The sequence below is a fragment of the Dipodomys spectabilis genome, unplaced genomic scaffold, assembly GCF_019054845.1.
Source record: "Dipodomys spectabilis isolate Male_0828 unplaced genomic scaffold, ASM1905484v1 ptg000394l, whole genome shotgun sequence".
Taxonomy (NCBI): domain Eukaryota; kingdom Metazoa; phylum Chordata; class Mammalia; order Rodentia; family Heteromyidae; genus Dipodomys; species Dipodomys spectabilis.
Window position 1 is genome coordinate 1,085,904 of NW_024871071.1, and position 18,206 is coordinate 1,104,109.

Sequence of the window (18,206 nt, forward strand, 5' to 3'; positions counted from 1 at the left end):
CCCACAATGGGACAGGGCCAGAGCAGTCAGAATACTCCTTTGACTCTCCTGACTAACCATTTCAAAGATGCTAAAGACAGGGCCCATAACTTAAGTCTTGAAATAAAAAAAAACAAGAGAGAGGATCTCCCGGAAACTAGTCCCAGGAGATGACAGGCAGCCCACCGTTAATCTCGATCTAATTAATGCCTCCTTTCCCTTGACTAGGCCCCCTCCTGATGATTGGGATTACAATAAGGCTTCAGGTAGGGAGAGGCTACGGGTCTACCGTCAGACTCTAATGGCGGGTCTCTGGGCAGCTGCTTGCAAGCCCACCAATTTGGCCAAAGTATATTCAATAATGCAGGAAAAGAATGAGGCCCCCTCTAGTTTTCTAGAAAGATTGATGGAAGCCTTTAGGCAGTACACCCCTATGGATCCAGGTGCCCCCAAAAATCAGGCCACAGTAGTTATGTCCTTTGTTAACCAGGTAGTCCTAGATATTAAAAGAAAATTACAAAAGTTTGAGGACTTGGAGGGCAAAAATATTCAGGACTTAGTGAGAATACCCCAAAAAGTATACAATAATAGAGACGCTCCAGAAGAAAAGCAAGTATGAGCTACCAGGGAAAATACTAGGATGTTAGTGGCAGCAGTTGAAAAGGGGTCAGGGGAACAAAGGGGGAAAAGGATGTACGGGGTGGGAGTGAAAAGACCCCAGAGACAGCCGGGTGGCCAGGGCCAAGGGCTAGGGCCAGACCAGTGCGCCTTTTGCCATGAGACAGGACATTGGGCTAAAGAATGTCCCAAAAGGGAAGAACAGAGATCTAGACGATGCCCCCCCTCCCCACCAGAGACCAATGTTAATGGCTGCTCCTCCAAAGGATGACTAGGGGCGGCGGGGTTTGGCTCCCCTCTCCGAACCCAGGGTAACTCTTAAGGTGGAGGGGACCCCGGTAGACTTTCTAGTTGACACAGGGGCTCAATATTCGGCCTTGATTGAGCCTAACGGAAAAGTTTCCAACAATGCTGCGTGGGTACAAGGAGTCACCAGAGTAAAGAAATACCCTTGGACCACTAAGAACTGTTGACCTTGGGACTGGGAGAGTGACTCATTCATTTTTAGTCATCCCCCGATAGCCCCTACCCACTTCTGGGTCGAGATTTGTTGACTAAGATGGGGCACAAATCCATTTTCACCCCGACGGCCCTCGGGTAACAGACTCATGAGGTCAGCCATTTCCTATGCTGACATTGGGATACAGACATCAATTACTGGCTGAGCAGGTACCCCGGGGCTTGGGCCGAAATTGGAGGGATGGGCCTGGCAAAACACCGACCAACCCTCTTTATTGAGTTAAAACCAGGGGCTGATCCTGTCAGGGTCCACCAATACCCCATGACCAAGAAAGCCCAACTGGGAATAACACCCCACATTCAGAGGCTATTAGAGCAGGGGTGCAACGCCCCTGCCGGTCTGCCTGGAACACCCCCCTGTTACCAGTCCAGAAACCCAACTCCAGCGAGTACCCGCCAGTACAAGACTTGAGGGAAGTAAAAAAGAGGGTCATGGACATTCACCCTACGGTACCTAACCCCTATACGCTCTTGAGTGCCTTAGCGCCATATAGGACCTGGTCCACTGTCTTGGATCTCAAGGACGCATTCTTCAGCCTGCCCTTGGCACCCAGGAGTCAAAATCTCTTCGCATTCGAATGGACTGACGCTGAAAAAGGCATTAATGGCCATCTGACTTGGACCCAGCTTCCCCAAGGATTCAAAAACTCACCAACCTTGTTCGATGAGGCTTTACATGAAGACTTGGGTGAGTTTCGGGAAAGCCACCCTAGCTTGACTTTACTACAATATGTGGATGCTGCAGAGACTCCGAAAGGCTGCACTCAGGGAACAGAGGACTTAGTCCAGACTTTGGGTAACCTGGGGTACTGGGCATCTGCAAAGAAAGCCCAAATTTGTAGACCAGAAGTGACATACCTGGGGTACCTTCTAAAAGAGGGGCAGTGTTGGCTGACTGAGGCAAGAAAAGAGACTGTCCTTAAAATACCGTGACCCGACTCCCCACGAGGGGTGAGGGAATTCCTGGGGTCCACCAGCTTCTGCTGCTTATGGATCCCGGGATTCGAGGAGTTGGCCAAACCCCTATACGAGCTGACCACAGAAAAACAACCTCTTCAATGGATAGAACAGGCAGAGCAGGCATTTCAAAGACTAAAAACGGCCCTGCTGTCTGCACCGGCCCTGGGGTTGCCGGACGTCTCGTCTCTAAGCCTTTCTACCTCTACGTGGACGAACATAAGTGGGTAGCAAAAGGGGTCCTGACACAGCAGCTGGGATCCTGGAAGCGACCAGTTGCATATATATATATATATATATATATATATATATATATATATATATATATCAAAAAAACTGGACCCAGTTGTGGCTGGATGGCCCCCATGTCTAAGGATAATAGCGGCCACTGCTCTCATGGTCAAAGATGCTGACAAACTGACCATGGGACAGGAGTTGCACGTGGCCGGCCCTCACGCGATAGTGTGCTGAAACAACCTCCTGACTGTTGGCTCAGCAATGTCCGCCTGACTCACTACCAAGGACTCTTACTCAACCCCCTCAGAATCATCTTTCAGGCACCCACCGCACTCAACCCTGCAACACTGTTGCCAGCCCCAGACCTGGAGGCTCCCCTCCATGACTGCGCACAGATCCTTGCGCAAGTTCATGGGACCAGAGATGATCTCAGCAACCAGCCACTGCTGAACACGGATGTCACCTGGTTCACTGATGGGAGCAGTTTCATCCGAGATGGCAAGAGGTACGCAGGTGCCGCGGTAGTCTCAGACCGAGGTGATCTGGGCCGAGCCCCTCCCCTCGGGAACTTTGGCTCAAAAGGCAGAACTCATAGCCCTCACTCAAGCTCTAACTTTGGGAAAAGACAAACGGCTGACAGTCTATACCGACAGCCGATACGCCTTCGCCACGGCCCATGTACATGGGGCCATTTATAAAGAGAGAGCACTATTAGCCACAGAGGGAAAAAACCATAAAAAATAAGGAAGAGATTCTTGCTCTCCTAGCATCACTGTGGCTACCCAAGAGACTGGCCATTGTCCACTGTCCTGGACATCAAAAGGCGAGAGACACAGTATCCAGGGGCAAAAACTACGCAGACAAAACAGCTCGGAAGGTGGCCTTTCAGGCGGTGCATGAATTGGCCCTTAACCTCCCAGATCCAGGGCCCCGAGAATTGCCCGAGGTACCCCAGTACACAGAGAGGATTTAAACTGGATAGAGGGATTGCGCCCATGGACACAGTGCATACAGGGATGGTGGTGGGACTATCAGGGAAAGATCATAGTTCCGGAGAAACTAGGCCACCAGATTTTACAAAAAATGCATCGAGCCACCCACCTGGGAGAAAGGAGAATGCAAGACCTGCTAAGTCACACGCAGCTTAAAATCAAGGGTGCCACTTCCATAATTCGGCGGATTGTAGCAGCTTGCAAGACATGCCAGCTCACTAATCCGGGACACAGCACAGTGGGCTCAGGTACTAGAGAAAGGGGGAACAGGCCAGGAGCGTACTGGGAGATAGATTGTACTGAAATAAAACCAGGAAAGTATGGGTACAAATACCTATTAGTGTTTGTAGATACCTTCTCAGGATGGGTGGAAGCTTTCCCCACAGAAAAGGAAACGGCTCAGATAGTAACCAAGAAGTTGGAGGGTATTCTGCCCGGGTATGGTTTCCCCATGATGATAGGATCAGACAATGGACCTGCCTTCATGTCCAAGGTAAGTTAGGGATTGGCTTCCATCTTCCGGGCGGATTGGAAATTACATTGTTCTTATCGCCCCCAAAGTTCAGGACAGGTAGAGAGGATGAATCGAACCTTAAAGGAGACTTTAACCAAATTGACCATGGAGACTGGCTTCACCACCTGGATTCATCATTGTCACGTCAAGTCGGCAGAGTCGGCCCACGTGAGAGACTACTTTGTAAAGGGACAGGAGCCTGAGTGGGAACTGATTCCAAGCCATAATTCTAACCCCCTAAAGTTAAAATTGCGTTTAAAGATGTGGCAGAGCCTAATGAGCTTAATAGGAATTTTTGCCGGCCCCTGGGTTTTGGCCACCCCCCAACCAATCGAAAGAATACATATGGTAACTCCGAAAAATTGATTCGGGGGAAATAATGCACAAAACCCAGGCCTTAGGTCATGACACCATTCAGTTTAATACAACTACCTGTGCCTTGGTCCCCGTAGACCCCCTGCTACACTTACAGCCCCCTTTACGTGTACCCTAGTGCGATTTCTTCTTGCAATCAACCCGGGCATCACTATTGTGCCCACTGGGGCTGTGAAACTATAGCGTCTGACTGGGGGGTCGATAATGATCCAGACATTACAGTGGGACGATTGCCCCAACAGGATGACGGACCGCCTACCACTACTGGAGGAGGAAAGAAAGCTGTTGGTACTTGGGGTGGTACAAAGACAGGGATGCCTCCCTGTCGGCTTACGTCTAGTGACATCTTCATGGGGAGCTATTTTATAGATAAGGGTCATAAACCCCGTACCCACATTTTTATTAGAATCAAGAAACCCTTAGACCCAAAGTGGGCCTATGGAAAGATTTGGGGCCTAAGATATTATGAACAGGGGACCGACCGAGGGGGTCAGATCACTATACAGAGGCTGGAAAGTACAGACTCCGCCCCAGCCCATTGGCCCCAACCCTGTACTAAACCCTGATCCCGGCCCACTCAACCCAGTAACCCAGCAATGGCATCCCCCTCTACCCATACATCCTTCCCTATTAGTCCCCCGCAAAAAAATGAAATTATTACACAGGATACAAAAAACTTTGTAGACCATTTCTTTCCCTTAATTAATGCCACTTTTGGCCTGCTAAACAAATCTAACCCTAATGCCACCTGCAGTTGCTGGTTTTGCTTAAGCCCACAGCCACCCTATTATATGGGAATAGCACAGACATTCTGATAGGAACAACAGGTCAGGACATAAAAAATAACAGCTCCCCTTCATCCTGTAAGTGGGGACAGACACCCAAAATAACTTTGGGAGACATACAAGGGCAAGCGCTATGTGTTACTACCCAAAAGGGAAAAACTGCTTCATGCTATTGTAGCCTTTGCAATAGAACCATTGTTCCAAAAACCTTTTCCACTTTCCTTGTTGCACCAAAGGGAGTATGGTTCACTTGTGCCTTAATCTAGCCTTGTTTAAAAATAGCTCCTGGGAAGAACTGTGTATACCAGCCTATATTATACCTAAGGTGGAATACCTTGAAGACACTGACGAGCCACTCAGCACGGTTCAGGGCCTCAGACAGAACTGGCGAGCAGTCCCCATGTTGATTTTGGTACTAGTAGCAGGGCGCATAGCAGCCTCCACGGCGGTTGGGATAACTGCTCTAGTACAGACCTCTGAATTTTCCTCTCTAGCAGGTCAAATAGATTCTGATCTTCAGGAAGTGCATAAAAACATTGAACAGCTGACGGAGTCTCTAAAGTCACTGGCTGAGGTGGCACTTCAAAATAGGCGAGGGCTGGATTTATTGTTCCTAGAGAAAGGGGGGCTATGCATAGTCCTAGGGGAAGAGTGTTGTTTCTGGGCTAACCAGAAAGGGCCAATTAAAAACAGCCTTGCGGGTAGCGCTCAAGATGGCGACGGGGCAGTAGGGAAACGCCACAGCTCTCTCCAACCAAAAAGAGAGTTCGAGTTCCAACCTTTAATCTCCCCAAGAGACCGACAACAACAAAAAGACGAACACTCAGAGAAAAACCAGAGGTGGAAAATAACAAAAAAAGAAAGAGAGGAAAAGAAGAATTTCAGAACAGAGAAGAGCGAAGACCCCTCCCCCAACCTTTACTGGCCGCGCGGCAGTGCGCCAAGCCGCCGCCAGCCGGCCCGGCGGGGGCTGCCGGAGCCACAGAGACACAGGGGGCTGCTTGCAGATCACCAGGTACCGGATTGCAGAACAGCGGATCGCCAGGAACAGAGAAACCTACCAGCCGGGAGTCTCCAGGAGGATCCCACCCCACCCATCACTCTCCACCGGAGCGGAGAGGCTCCATCCCGCCAAAGCCGCCCGGCACCAGCAGCGCCACAAAGGGACCTGTCGCAATCGCAACGACCCGGCGGGGGGCCGCCCAACCCAGCCCGCAACCACCCCAACTGAACTCGGACTGCAACAACAACTGACGGACTGCAACAACAACTGACGACCTACAGGGTGAGTACCCATCAGGGGACAGGGAATCCATCAAGGGAGACCAGAGCTGGAGGGAATCCCCAGACCCTGACCTAGACTCCCTACCCCAACACCCGGACCACAGGACCCACTAAAACTGGGAACTGTTCGAGAGCCCCACCAGCCGGTGGAGCACACTCTGCTGGCCAGGCCAGAGCAAGAGCGCCCCGGGAAGGGAGCTTAAATGCTCAAGCCAGGAACAGTGCCCCTGGGTCAAGACTACCAACAGTAGAAGAAATTTGAACTGTGTCCTCCAGGCTGCATAACCAAGGTGGTATACACATTAGCACAGGCCTAACGAGCGCGCTCCAGGCTGGGGCCGGAACCAGGCCAGGGGACCGGCGCCTGAACAAAGCAAAAAGGGTCAGAAGTGGGGCTGTGGCTCAAATGGTAGGGTGCCAGCCCTGAGCTGAAGAGCTGAGGGACAGCACCCAAACCTAGAGTTCAAGCCCACAACCAGCCCAAAACAAACAAAAACACATCAGGAGCCCATAGCAGACTCCAGTATTTGGGAGAGTGCATCCAGAGCATCTGATCTTCCCAAGAGCACCCGCAGGAGCAAACACAAGCAGTCTAGGCTGCTCAACCCTTCCAAAGGCGGGAATTGCTACAGCAGAGAGCTGAGAATCCTAAGTGAATAGCAGCTGGAAATAGGCTCCCAACAGAATCCAGATCAGACACAGACTCTCTCTACCAATAGAGAATCAGCAACCAAGCAAAGACAGACACACCAAAACAAGATTGAAGAGCAGTCTCCTGAACCCCCATGCGAAAATCACAGAGAAAAATCACAAGGTTTACCACTACCCAGGACAGCAAGCTCACCTCAAAAGCCAGCAGCCACGCAGGGGAGAGCCCCAGTGGGAGCAAAGCAGGAATGGAAGACAAAAACTACATCCAAGGGTTGCTGGAGGCAATGACTCAAGAAATAAAGCGAGAAATGGATCAGAAATTGAAAGAGCACAAGGATGAACTATCAAAAGATATACAGGATATCAAACAAAAATTGGATGCAAAAATAGAAGCTGCACAAACCTCAGTAAGAAGTGAGATAAACGCCAAATTAGAGGTAATGCATACTGATATCACCTCATTGAGAGGTGAGATCAGTACTCTGAGAACCAACATTGAATCCATAAAGGGATCCATTTCCATCATGCAAACCACAATAGAAGCCACGGTCAACAGAGTGAATGAAATGGAAGGTAGAGTGTCAGATACAGAAGACAGAATACACCAACTGGACCAAAAAGTGACAGATATGGAAAAATCACTCAAATTAAACCAAAGGGAAATTCAAGAGCAAGCAGATAATGCTAAAAAATTTAACCTTCGCATAATCGGAGTGGACGAAGGTGAGGAATTCCAGAGCAAGGGAATGCAACACCTATTTAACAAGATAGTCAATGAAAATTTTCCCCACCTCAAAAACGACCATCTTAACTACATCACAAAAGCTTATCGAACACCCAACAAGCAAGATCCCAGGAGAAACACTTCTAGGCACATAATAGTAACAATGATGGATCTGAATAATAAGGAAACAATCCTGCATGCAGCAAAAATGAAGAAGGAGCTATACTACAACGGGAAAAAAATTAGAATCACTGCAGATCTCTCCACACAAACAATGAATGCAAGAAAAGCCTGGGAAAGCACCATACGAGCCCTGAGAGCCAATAACTGCCAACCCAGACTGATATACCCGGCAAAGCTAGCATTCACATTCGATGGAGAACTGAAAACTTTTAATAGCAAAGAAAAACTAAATGAATACATAAACATTAAGCCAGCATTACAAAGAATTCTAAGAGGGGGGACACAACCTGAAGAAAGCAACCAGGAACTGGGACCTGCCCCAAACAGGCATTACTCAAAGTCTAACTGAGCAAGCACAGGAGGAAAGGAAAGAAGAAAAACTTAGGAAAACGGAATGGCAGGGACAACAATGCATCTCTCTATACTTTCTCTTAATATAAATGGGCTGAATTCGCCAATTAAAAGAAAACGAACTGAGGACTGGATCAGAAAACAAGACCCATCCATCTGTTGCCTTCAGGAGACCCACCTCTCAGCCAAACATACAAACAAACTCAGAGTGAAGGGGTGGAAAAGGATCTACCAATCAAATTCCCCCAATAAGAAAGCAGGTGTAGCTATCCTGATATCTGACAAAATAAACTTTTCATTAAAATCAGTACAGAAAGACAAGGACGGACATTACATATTAATAAAGGGAACAATCCAAGAGGAGGATATAACCATCATCAACTTATATGCCCCAAATATCGGTGCACCCAGATATGTTAAACAAATGCTCTCAAACTTACAGAATAAAATAGATCCCAATACGATAATACTAGGAGACTTTAACACGCCACTCTCACCAAAGGACAGGTCTACCAACCAGAGGATTGGCAAAGAAGCTACCGAATTAAGTGAGGCCATACTTCAAGCGGAATTAACTGACATCTACCGAGTATTTCACCCTAAAACAACACAGTACACATTCTTCTCAGCAGCTCATGGAACTTTCTCCAAAATAGACCATATCATAGTTCATTCAAGGAACTTAAGCAAGTACAAAGGGATCGACATAATCCCCTGTATCCTATCTGACCACAGTGGAATCAAGCTAGCTCTCAATAACAAAGCATACCGCAGAAATTTCTCTAATACATGGAAATTGAACAGCACACTCCTTAACAAGGCCTGGGTAACAGAAGAGATCAGAGAAGAAATAAAGCATTTCCTAGAACTCAATGAAAATGAAAACACCTCACAAAGAAACTTGTGGGACACAGCAAAAGCAGTCCTGAGGGGCAAATTTATTGCCCTCAGTGCCCACATCAAGAGAATGGAGACAGACCAAGTAAATAATCTCATGTTGCAACTAAAACAGCTAGAAAAACAAGAAAAAATGGGACCTAAAGCTACTAGACGAAGCCAGATAACCAAATTGAGAGCAGAGATTAACCAATTAGAAAATCAGAAAACCATAACCAAAATAAACCAAACAAAAAGCTGGTTCTTTGAAAAAATAAACAAAATTGATGGCCCGTTGGCAAGATTAATTAAAAAAAGAAGAGAGGAAACCCATATTAATAGGATTAGGGATGCCACGGGAAACATCACAACACGTACCCAAGATATCCAAACAATTCTAACAGACTACTTTCAAAAGCTATACTCTCTAAAGGAAGAAAATCTGGCGGAAATGGATGCATTTTTAGAGAAATACAAGTTACCCAAACTGAGCAAAGAAGAAGTTAACCAATTAAATAAGCCAATATCCTATAATGAGATACAGGAAGCTATCAAAAGTCTTCCAACAAAAAAAAGCCCAGGACCAGATGGATTCACAGCAGAATTCTATAAGACCTTTAAAGAAGAACTAATACCCATACTCCTCAAGCTCTTCAGAGAAACAGAGAAGGAGGGAGCTATCCCAAACTCATTCTACGAAGCCAATATCACACTCATCCCCAAACCAGGCAAAGACCCAACCAAAAAGGAGAATTACAGGCCAATCTCCTTGATGAACACAGATGCAAAGATCCTTAACAAGATTCTAGCTAACAGAATCCAGAAACACATAAAAAAAATAATACACTATGATCAGGTAGGCTTCATCCCAGAGACACAGGGATGGTTTAACATACGTAAGTCAATAAATGTAATCCAGCATATCAACAGAGCCAAGGTCAAGAATCACATGATTATCGCCACAGATGCAGAAAAGGCCTTTGATAAAATTCAACATTCATTCATGCTAAAAGCTCTGGAGAAAATAGGAATAGAAGGAACATTTCTAAAAACAATAAAAGCCATTTATGACAGACCAATAGCCAATATTATACTTAATGGGGAAAAGCTACAACCAATCCTCCTAAAAACAGGAACAAGGCAAGGATGTCCACTGTCTCCACTCCTCTTCAACATAGTCCTAGAACCCTTAGCCAGGGCAATAAGGCAAGAAAAAGACATTAAAGGGATCCGCATAGGGAAAGAAGAAGTGAAACTATCCCTTTTTGCAGACGACATGATACTATACCTCCACGATCCCAAAAACTCCATCCCCAAACTTTTAGAAATCATAAGTCACTTCGGCAAAATAGCAGGATACAAAATAAACCCACAAAAATCAGTTGCCTTCCTATACACTGATAACGCACAGGAAGAGAGGGAAATAAAGGGAGCAACCCCATTCACAATAACCTCCCAAAAAATAAAATATTTAGGAATTAACCTAACCAAAGATGTAAAAGAACTATTTAATGAGAACTATAAAAAGTTAAAGAAAGAAATTGCAGAAGACACTAGGAAATGGAAAGACCTCCCATGCTCCTGGATAGGCCGACTTAATATAGTAAAGATGGTGATACTTCCAAAATTAATATACAAATTCAATGCAATTCCTATTAAAATCCCAATGACGTACATCACTGAAATACAGAAAACAGTCCAAAAATTTATATGGAACAACAAAAGACCTAGAATAGCCAAAACAATTCTAGGGGATAAAGACAATATGGGAGGGCTATCCATGCCGAACTTCAAACTCTACTACAGAGCTATAATCACAAAGACAGCATGGTACTGGCACAAAAACAGACCCGAAGACCAATGGAACAGAATAGAAGATCCAGATATAAATCCACAGGCCTACAGCCAGCTGATATTCGACAAAGGAGCCAAAGACATACAATGGAAGAAACACAGCCTCTTCAACCGCTGGTGCTGGGAAAACTGGGCAGCCACATGCAGAAAACTAAAAGTGGACCCCAGCCTATCACCATGCACCAACATCAACTCAAAATGGATTAAAGACCTTAACATTAAACCTGAATCTCTGAAACTACTGCAGGACAGAGTAGGAGAGACACTTGAACTAATAGGCACAGGAAGGAACTTCCTGAACAGAGTCCCAGGGTCACAACAAGTTGGAGAGAGACTCGACAAATGGGACTACCTTAAAATAAAAAGCTTCTGCACAGCTAAATCTATCGCAACTAAGCTAGAAAGACAACCAACTAATTGGGAAAAAATATTTACCAGCAATATATCAGACAAGGGGTTAACATCCTGTATATACAGGGAACTCAAGAAACTAATCCCTCCCAAACCTAACAAACCAATTACTAAATGGGCAAGGGAACTAAAGAGGGACTTCTCAAATGAAGAAATAAAAATGGCAAAGAAACACATGAGGAAATGTTCATCATCCCTGGTGGTGAAGGAAATGCAAATAAAGACAACCCTGAGATACCACCTTACCCCAGTCAGAATGTCCCACATCCACAAATCAGCCAACGACAAATGCTGGAGGGGATGTGGAGAAAGAGGAACCCTATTACACTGCTGGTGGGAATGTACACTTATACAACCACTTTGGAAAGCAGTCTGGAGGGTCCTTAGAAAGCTAAAGATTGACCTCCCTTACGACCCAGTCATACCACTTCTAGGCATCTACCCTGAACAACAGGAACCAATATACAAGGACACGTGCACCTCCATGTTTATTGCAGCACTGTTCGCAATAGCTAGGATATGGAAACAACCTAGGTGCCCCACCACAGATGAATGGATCCAAAAATTGTGGTATCTATACACAATGGAATATTATGCAGCCATTAGAAATGACAAAATAATGGCATTTGCAGGGAAATGGATGGAGCTAGAAGGAATCATGTTGAGCGAGGTAAGCCAAGAACGAAGAGACAAACGGTACATGGTCTCCCTCATAAGTGGATGCTAAATCCAAAAGGTTAGTGATACGACAAAACTAACAGGACTTAAGAAACAAAGAACTCCCGCTCATCTGGTTGAACCACTACTAAATATCCTCATGCTGCTGATCACAAATATGGTATATAACATGTGAACACTGTTATATATTACAGACTGTGGTAGACAATTTGCTCCAGGGAAGTTAGAATGAACTTGTGACTTTGAAATTATGTAATCATTTAATCACAATCAAAAAAAAAAAAAAAAAAAAAAAAAAGAACCTCGGGGAAGGGAGGGAGGGAGGGGATGGTAGGGGGAAAACAATGGAGGGGGTAACAATGTTCAAGAGGAAGTGTACTCATAACCTCACTCATGTAACTGTGACCCTCTGTATAGTAGCTTTACAATAAAAAAAAAAAAAAAAAAAAAAAAAAAAAAAAAAAAAAAAAACAGCCTTGCGGCCCTAAATAAGAGACTAGATGAATGTGAAAAAAGGCAAAAAGAGTCTCAAGGGTGGTTTGAGTCTGGTTCAACATCTCACCGTGGTTGACTACTCTGCTTTCTGCCCTCCCGGGACCCCTAATACTCCTTTTACTTGCCCACACTATTGGACCCTGTGTAATTAACAAGGTTTTATCTTTTATTAAAGAAAGAATTAACATGGTACAGCTGGTGGTGCTGCGGACCCAATACCAGCCACTCACCAAAACTGGCCCTCACATGGAGTTGCAACCGAGGGATCCATGATTGGCTCCCTGGGCCTTTATAGAAAGTGGGAAATGAAAGAAGTAAGGATCCAAAACTAGCCTTCAGTGGAAGCAGGTGATTACCCCCAAGTGGTGTTGCCCCCCAGCAACCTAGGGCTAAGAGTTTCAGTTCGGATAATTTTCTGACCAACCGGGTCTTCAGAGCCCAGGGCGAGACATGCCATGCATTCTGTTGCTCCAGCTGTGACTCATAACTGTTTTTGGTCAAGCTATGGACCAAGGACATTTTTCTGTAAAGGTCAACCAATCATATTTGCCCAACTTAGCTTGCTTTAAATGTTAACCAATCATGTAATTTCTTATGTAAAAGTTCCTTAAAGTTGTTTGTTCAATAGTATAAAAACTGTGCTGATTTTATGCTTGGGGCCTCTTAGCGTCACCGGTTACCGAGTGCGTGGAGGACCAAGCTCAAGCCTGCACTAAACGACTCTCTGCTGTTTGCATTGATCGTGGTCTCTGGTGGTCTGTGAGGGGGCATCCGAAAATGGGGTACTTCAGAAAGAAGCTGTACCAGCTCGTGTCTCCTCTCAGGGCCTACTTCATTACCATTTTGAGACATTTCTTCATGGGGAGCAGAAAATGTTTTTCTTTCTTTTTTTTTTTTTGCCCTACTTTTAATCCCATTATATTAAAATGAATATTTTTTTGTTTTGTGTTGGTAATAGGGCTTGAACTCAGGGCATAGGCTGCTGCCCCTTAGCTTTTTTACTCAAAGTTAACACTCTACCACTTGAGCCACATCTCCACTTCTGGCTTTTTGGTGGTTAATTGGAGCTAAGAGTCACATAGACTTTCTTGCCCAGTCTGGCTTTATTGTCAGTTGTGGGGCTTGAGCCCAGGGTCTGGGCACTGTCCTTGAGCTTTTTCACTCAAGGATAATACTTTACCTCTTTGAACCACAGCTCCACTTCTGGCTTTCTGGTGGTTAATTGGAGATAAGAGACTAACAGACATTCCTGCCCAGGCTGGCTTCAAACCAAGAGTCTCAGTTCTCAGCCTCCTCAGTACTCAGCCTCCTTAGTAGTTAGGATTGAGCCGCTGGTGCCCAGCTTAGCTTTGAACTTTGAACCTCAGATCTCAACCTTCTAACTAGCTAGGTGTGAGCCACTACAACCTGGCACAAAATAACTCTTTGATAAATCTTTTACCTTGTGAGACTCTCCTTTTTTGTGAGACAACATAAAATTCTTTTTATGTGTGGATGTCAAGAATCTGTGGGTTTATGTGAAAGCTGGGAAGCTTAGGGAAGCCTTCAGCTATTTTCTAGTGACAATTTCAAACCCCAAATCTTGAATTCTCTGTATCTGTGTCCTAGCATGGCATCTTATTTCCCTCAATCTTCCTCCCCTCCCTTTCTTAGTAACACTCTCAGATCCTGGAAGCAAATGGTATTTGAAGCTGAGCTCATTTTTATTCTATATAGACATCGTTATTTAAAGCTTCTTGCTTGAAAGTAATTTATTTCACTCTTTTGTAAAGTCTGCACAGGGACACCTCCCTCCCTTTTGGCTAAGTTTTGCCCAGTATCTGTTACCTAGGTAACTGGCAGACCTGAAAGCAGTCACCTTCCCCTCCTGCTAGGTCATATCCTGGGCACCTCTGGTCACATGCCTCCCCTCTGACCCTAGGAGGTCACATCCAGATCCAGTGTGGCCACACCTCTTCCCCCACCTGGCCACACCTCTTCCTGTCCCAGGCCTAGATAAGTCCTGGCCCAGAGGTGGGTTGCCCTCTCCCCCCCCCCCCCCCTTTCTCTTTTCAGCCATGCTTCTCCATCATGCATGGTGGGGGGCAGCAGTTTGGTAAATAAGCTTCTTTTCCTGCCTGAATAGCGTATGGTGTTCTCTTCATTGGCTACCTAATGAAACCTACCTATTTAATATACCTTACACCTTTATTTCTTTTTCTTTCTTGGTTTTTTTTTCGGTCTTGGGGCTTGAACTCTGGGCTTGGGTACTGTCCCTGCACTTTTCAGCTCAAGCAAGCGCTCTACCGCTTGAGCCACAGTGCCACTTTCAGTTTTGTAGTGGTTTACTGGAGATAAGAGTCTCACGGACTTTCCAATGTGCTTTAGAAGACCTACTTATTGTCCTTCATCTTGCTGATACCTTTTTGTTGTTGTTTTGTTATGTATATGTGCATGGATCCTAGGGCTTGAACTCAGGGCCTATGCACTGTCCTATGCTTGTTTTGACAAGGTTAGTGCTCTATATCACTTGGGCCACAGCTCCACTTCTGGCTTACTGGTAGTTCATTGGAGAGGAGTCTCATAGGCTTTCCTGCCTGAGCTAACTTTGAACTTCAATCCTCAGATCTCAGCTTTCTGAGGAGCTAGGATTATAGGCATGAGCCACCAGCAGCTGGTATAATAATGCCTTCTTATTTTTCTTTTTTTTAATTTTATTTTATTGTAAAGATGCTGTACAGAGGGGTTACAGTTACATGAGTAAGGTAATGAGTACATTTCTTGTTGAGCATTTTTACCCCCTCTTTTAGTGTTCCCCCACTATCCCTTCCCTCCCCCACTTCCCTTACTCTGCCTTCTTTTATTTTTCTAAGGTTGGACCTGCATCCTGTCTCCGCTGAGAAACTTTCCTAGATCCCTTTAATTTAGCTATTCTACCCCCCTGTTCCCTAGATTTCACTATTGTTGGAGAAAGAGTTACAGTGCATTGTAATAGTTGATTTACATGTTAGTGTGCCTCATTGGGGTAGAAACTAGGAAGGAACAATGCCCAATTAGACTTACTGTCCTTGGAGTCTAATAGATAATTATCAAGTCATTGAATTAAATGTATTTATTGTGTCCCTACTAAGTGCTACTAACTTTACTAAGCTCTGAGGACACCAAGACCTTGATCCTTTGAAGATTATAATCTAGTGGAAAGTTACACACTAGGTTAATAATCACACATATCACTATGCAATCTTGAACTATGTAATCAGAGCTTTGAAGGAAAAGAACAGGATGTTAAGAGTATGTGATTGAAGGACCCAGATATTGAATAAACAGAACTTTTGTTTTATAGAGAAACAAAGCTGGAGGGCTGGAAGTACTTTTAGGCAAGAGAACTAGCTGTCTAGTTACCCTAGGCATTGGCTGATTTGGCTGGTCCTTCCGGTGACAGTATCTTTAATTTAAAAAAAAATCAATATCCATCATTTTCATGGGACCATCACATTGTCATATTGGGTGTGTTGTGTCCCAGGCCTCCCCTATGGGACTCATTTGGTGATGAGTTTGGGGGTAAGATAAATTGAGGACTATTTCTTTCCATACTTGGAAGATTGTGCCAGAGAGAAGGGGCAGTGAGGGGTGGAGATAAATAGATACCTGATGACTTTTTTTGAGCCACAGCCTGCCTGAACCTTTTTGTAGATACAATTGTGTCTAAATGCACTATCTAAATAATGCCTAAATGCATTATTCAATATCTTTATATTTGGCTTAAGTTAGCGTGTACAGAGCTGCAGCTACTTGTAATTAAATGATCTTATAAATACAAGGATTTTTATTAATATCTTGTTTGTTAAGTTCAAAAGGGATGGGGAGGACAGACCCTTGTGGTTGCATGGATGTTCAGCTCAGTGTACACTGAGAGAAGACCAGTGGAAAGAGATCTAAACAGAAACTTTCCCAAGTTGGGGAAGATCAAATACTCAAGGCACTAAAATTTCCCACGCTGCTTCTGTACTGAGGAGTATGAAAAAAAAAATCTAATTTGAGAGTAGAGAGCTGGCAGGATAGCTGGTTTGTGCTGGGCTGTGAATAGTGAATATATAGAGGATCTAGCCGACTGGATTACTAATGGGTTTCTGTGAGCACCACATGGGTGAGTGTGCTGCCACCTAGTGTCAGCTATTAGCTTTTGCAAGTTGTTTACTGGCAGTTTCCAGTTAGGCGTCGCCAAATCAGGGGTGAGAACTGTGGGTCATTATATACAGGGAGTGGGTCTGTAGTGGGGAGGGGCAGTGAGACCACTCAGTCCTCAGTGAAAATGTAAAAGATTTTATTGAGCGACAAGTGCTGACATGCCAGGATCACACCTGGAGTTGGGCTCCCAGGAAATGGCCCCAAGTGCCAGCCCATATGGTCTTTTAAGCATTTGGGGCTAGGGCGGGGAAAGGGGGAGGCTGGGTGTTGGTTTTAGCCAATGATTGTTACAAGAAATGCACACCTTAAGTTTCCCCGCCAAGGTTTTGCTTGTGGGAAGCAGGGAAATAGAACAAAGGGTGGTGATGATTCCGCTGGGTTAGGGCTCCTATTGCTCAAAACCCAGCAGAAGCAGAGTTACAGGGTTAGGGAGTTACAGAGTTACAATTACAGTTACTAGCTAAAGTAATGAGTTACCAGGGAAGTCTTATCCACAGCACACTTACATTTATATCTTAAAAATCATTCATTATCCATTTTACACAATCCAAGTCAAATATCATATTCCATCTTTACCTCCTCCACCATATCAGGTCATTATATATCTTCCTCTTCACATCAAAGAACAACTTTAGAATCAGACTTTTATTTTATTTTATTTTTTTGCCACTCATGGGCCTTGAACTCTAGGTCTGGGTGCTGTCCCTCAGCTCTTCAGCTCAAGGCTAGCACTCTACCACTTGAGCCACAGCACCACTTCTGGCTTTTTTCTGCTTATGTGGTGCTGAAGAATTGAACTCAGGGCCTCATGCATGCAAGGCAAGCACTCTACCACTGAGCCACCTTCCCAGCCCCAGAATCAGACTTTTAATGTGCCTCTAAATTAATGTTACATATTGTTAGGAAAATGGAGGAGAATGGAAATGGAATAGGCCAGACTCAATCATCAACAAGCTAGAACTGTTTATTGCCAGTGAGGGGCACAGACCTTCCCTCGGGTTTGGAGGTTGTGTGAGGACTTGGGGGTGGGCTTATATAGGTTTTAACAAGGAAGCAGAAAATAAAAATGGGCTATGGCATCTTGCAGGCCAAGGGTAGTATCCTTGGCCAGGCCCAGAGTGGAATGCTCCACCTGGGGTAAGGGGGCTATTGTCTCGGGGGGGGGGAAGCAAGGTCAGAATGACCTTCTTGCAGACAAGCACCTGAGCATGTGCCTGGTGCTTTGCTTGACCCTGGGGAATAAGGCAGGAGTCAATCCTTCACATAAACTCTCAGAGTTAAGGGGCTGGGAAGGTGGCTCAGTGGTAGAGCACTTGCCTTGCATGCATGAAGCCTTGGGTTCAATTCCTCAGCACCACATGAGCAGAAAAAAGTTGGAAGTGGCACTGTGGCTCAAGTAAAAAGTGCTAGCCTTGAGCTGAAGAGCTGAGGCACAACCCCTAGGCCCACAGTTCAGGCCTATGACTAGCAAAAAAAAAAAAAAAAGTTAAATTGACTAGATAGGGAAAGTGAGGAGGAATCCCTCAGTCTCAGGATAGGGGAGGGGACAGGGAAAT

General features: G+C 45.2%; 1 long non-coding RNA gene across 2 annotated transcripts; it reads right to left on the minus strand.

Annotated features, from left to right (window-relative positions):
• Window positions 1-870: 870 nt before the first annotated feature.
• On the minus strand, window positions 871-16,766 carry LOC122096842. 2 transcript variants are annotated; one of them, XR_006145414.1, is made up of 3 exons: window positions 16,756-16,766; window positions 6,199-6,203; window positions 871-960 (listed from the first exon to the last, which is right to left on the minus strand). It is a non-coding gene; the product is annotated as an uncharacterized LOC122096842 (long non-coding RNA). The 2 variants fall into 2 exon arrangements; XR_006145415.1 differs by lacking the exon at window positions 6,199-6,203 and adding an exon at window positions 13,674-13,678.
• Window positions 16,767-18,206: the final 1,440 nt, after the last annotated feature.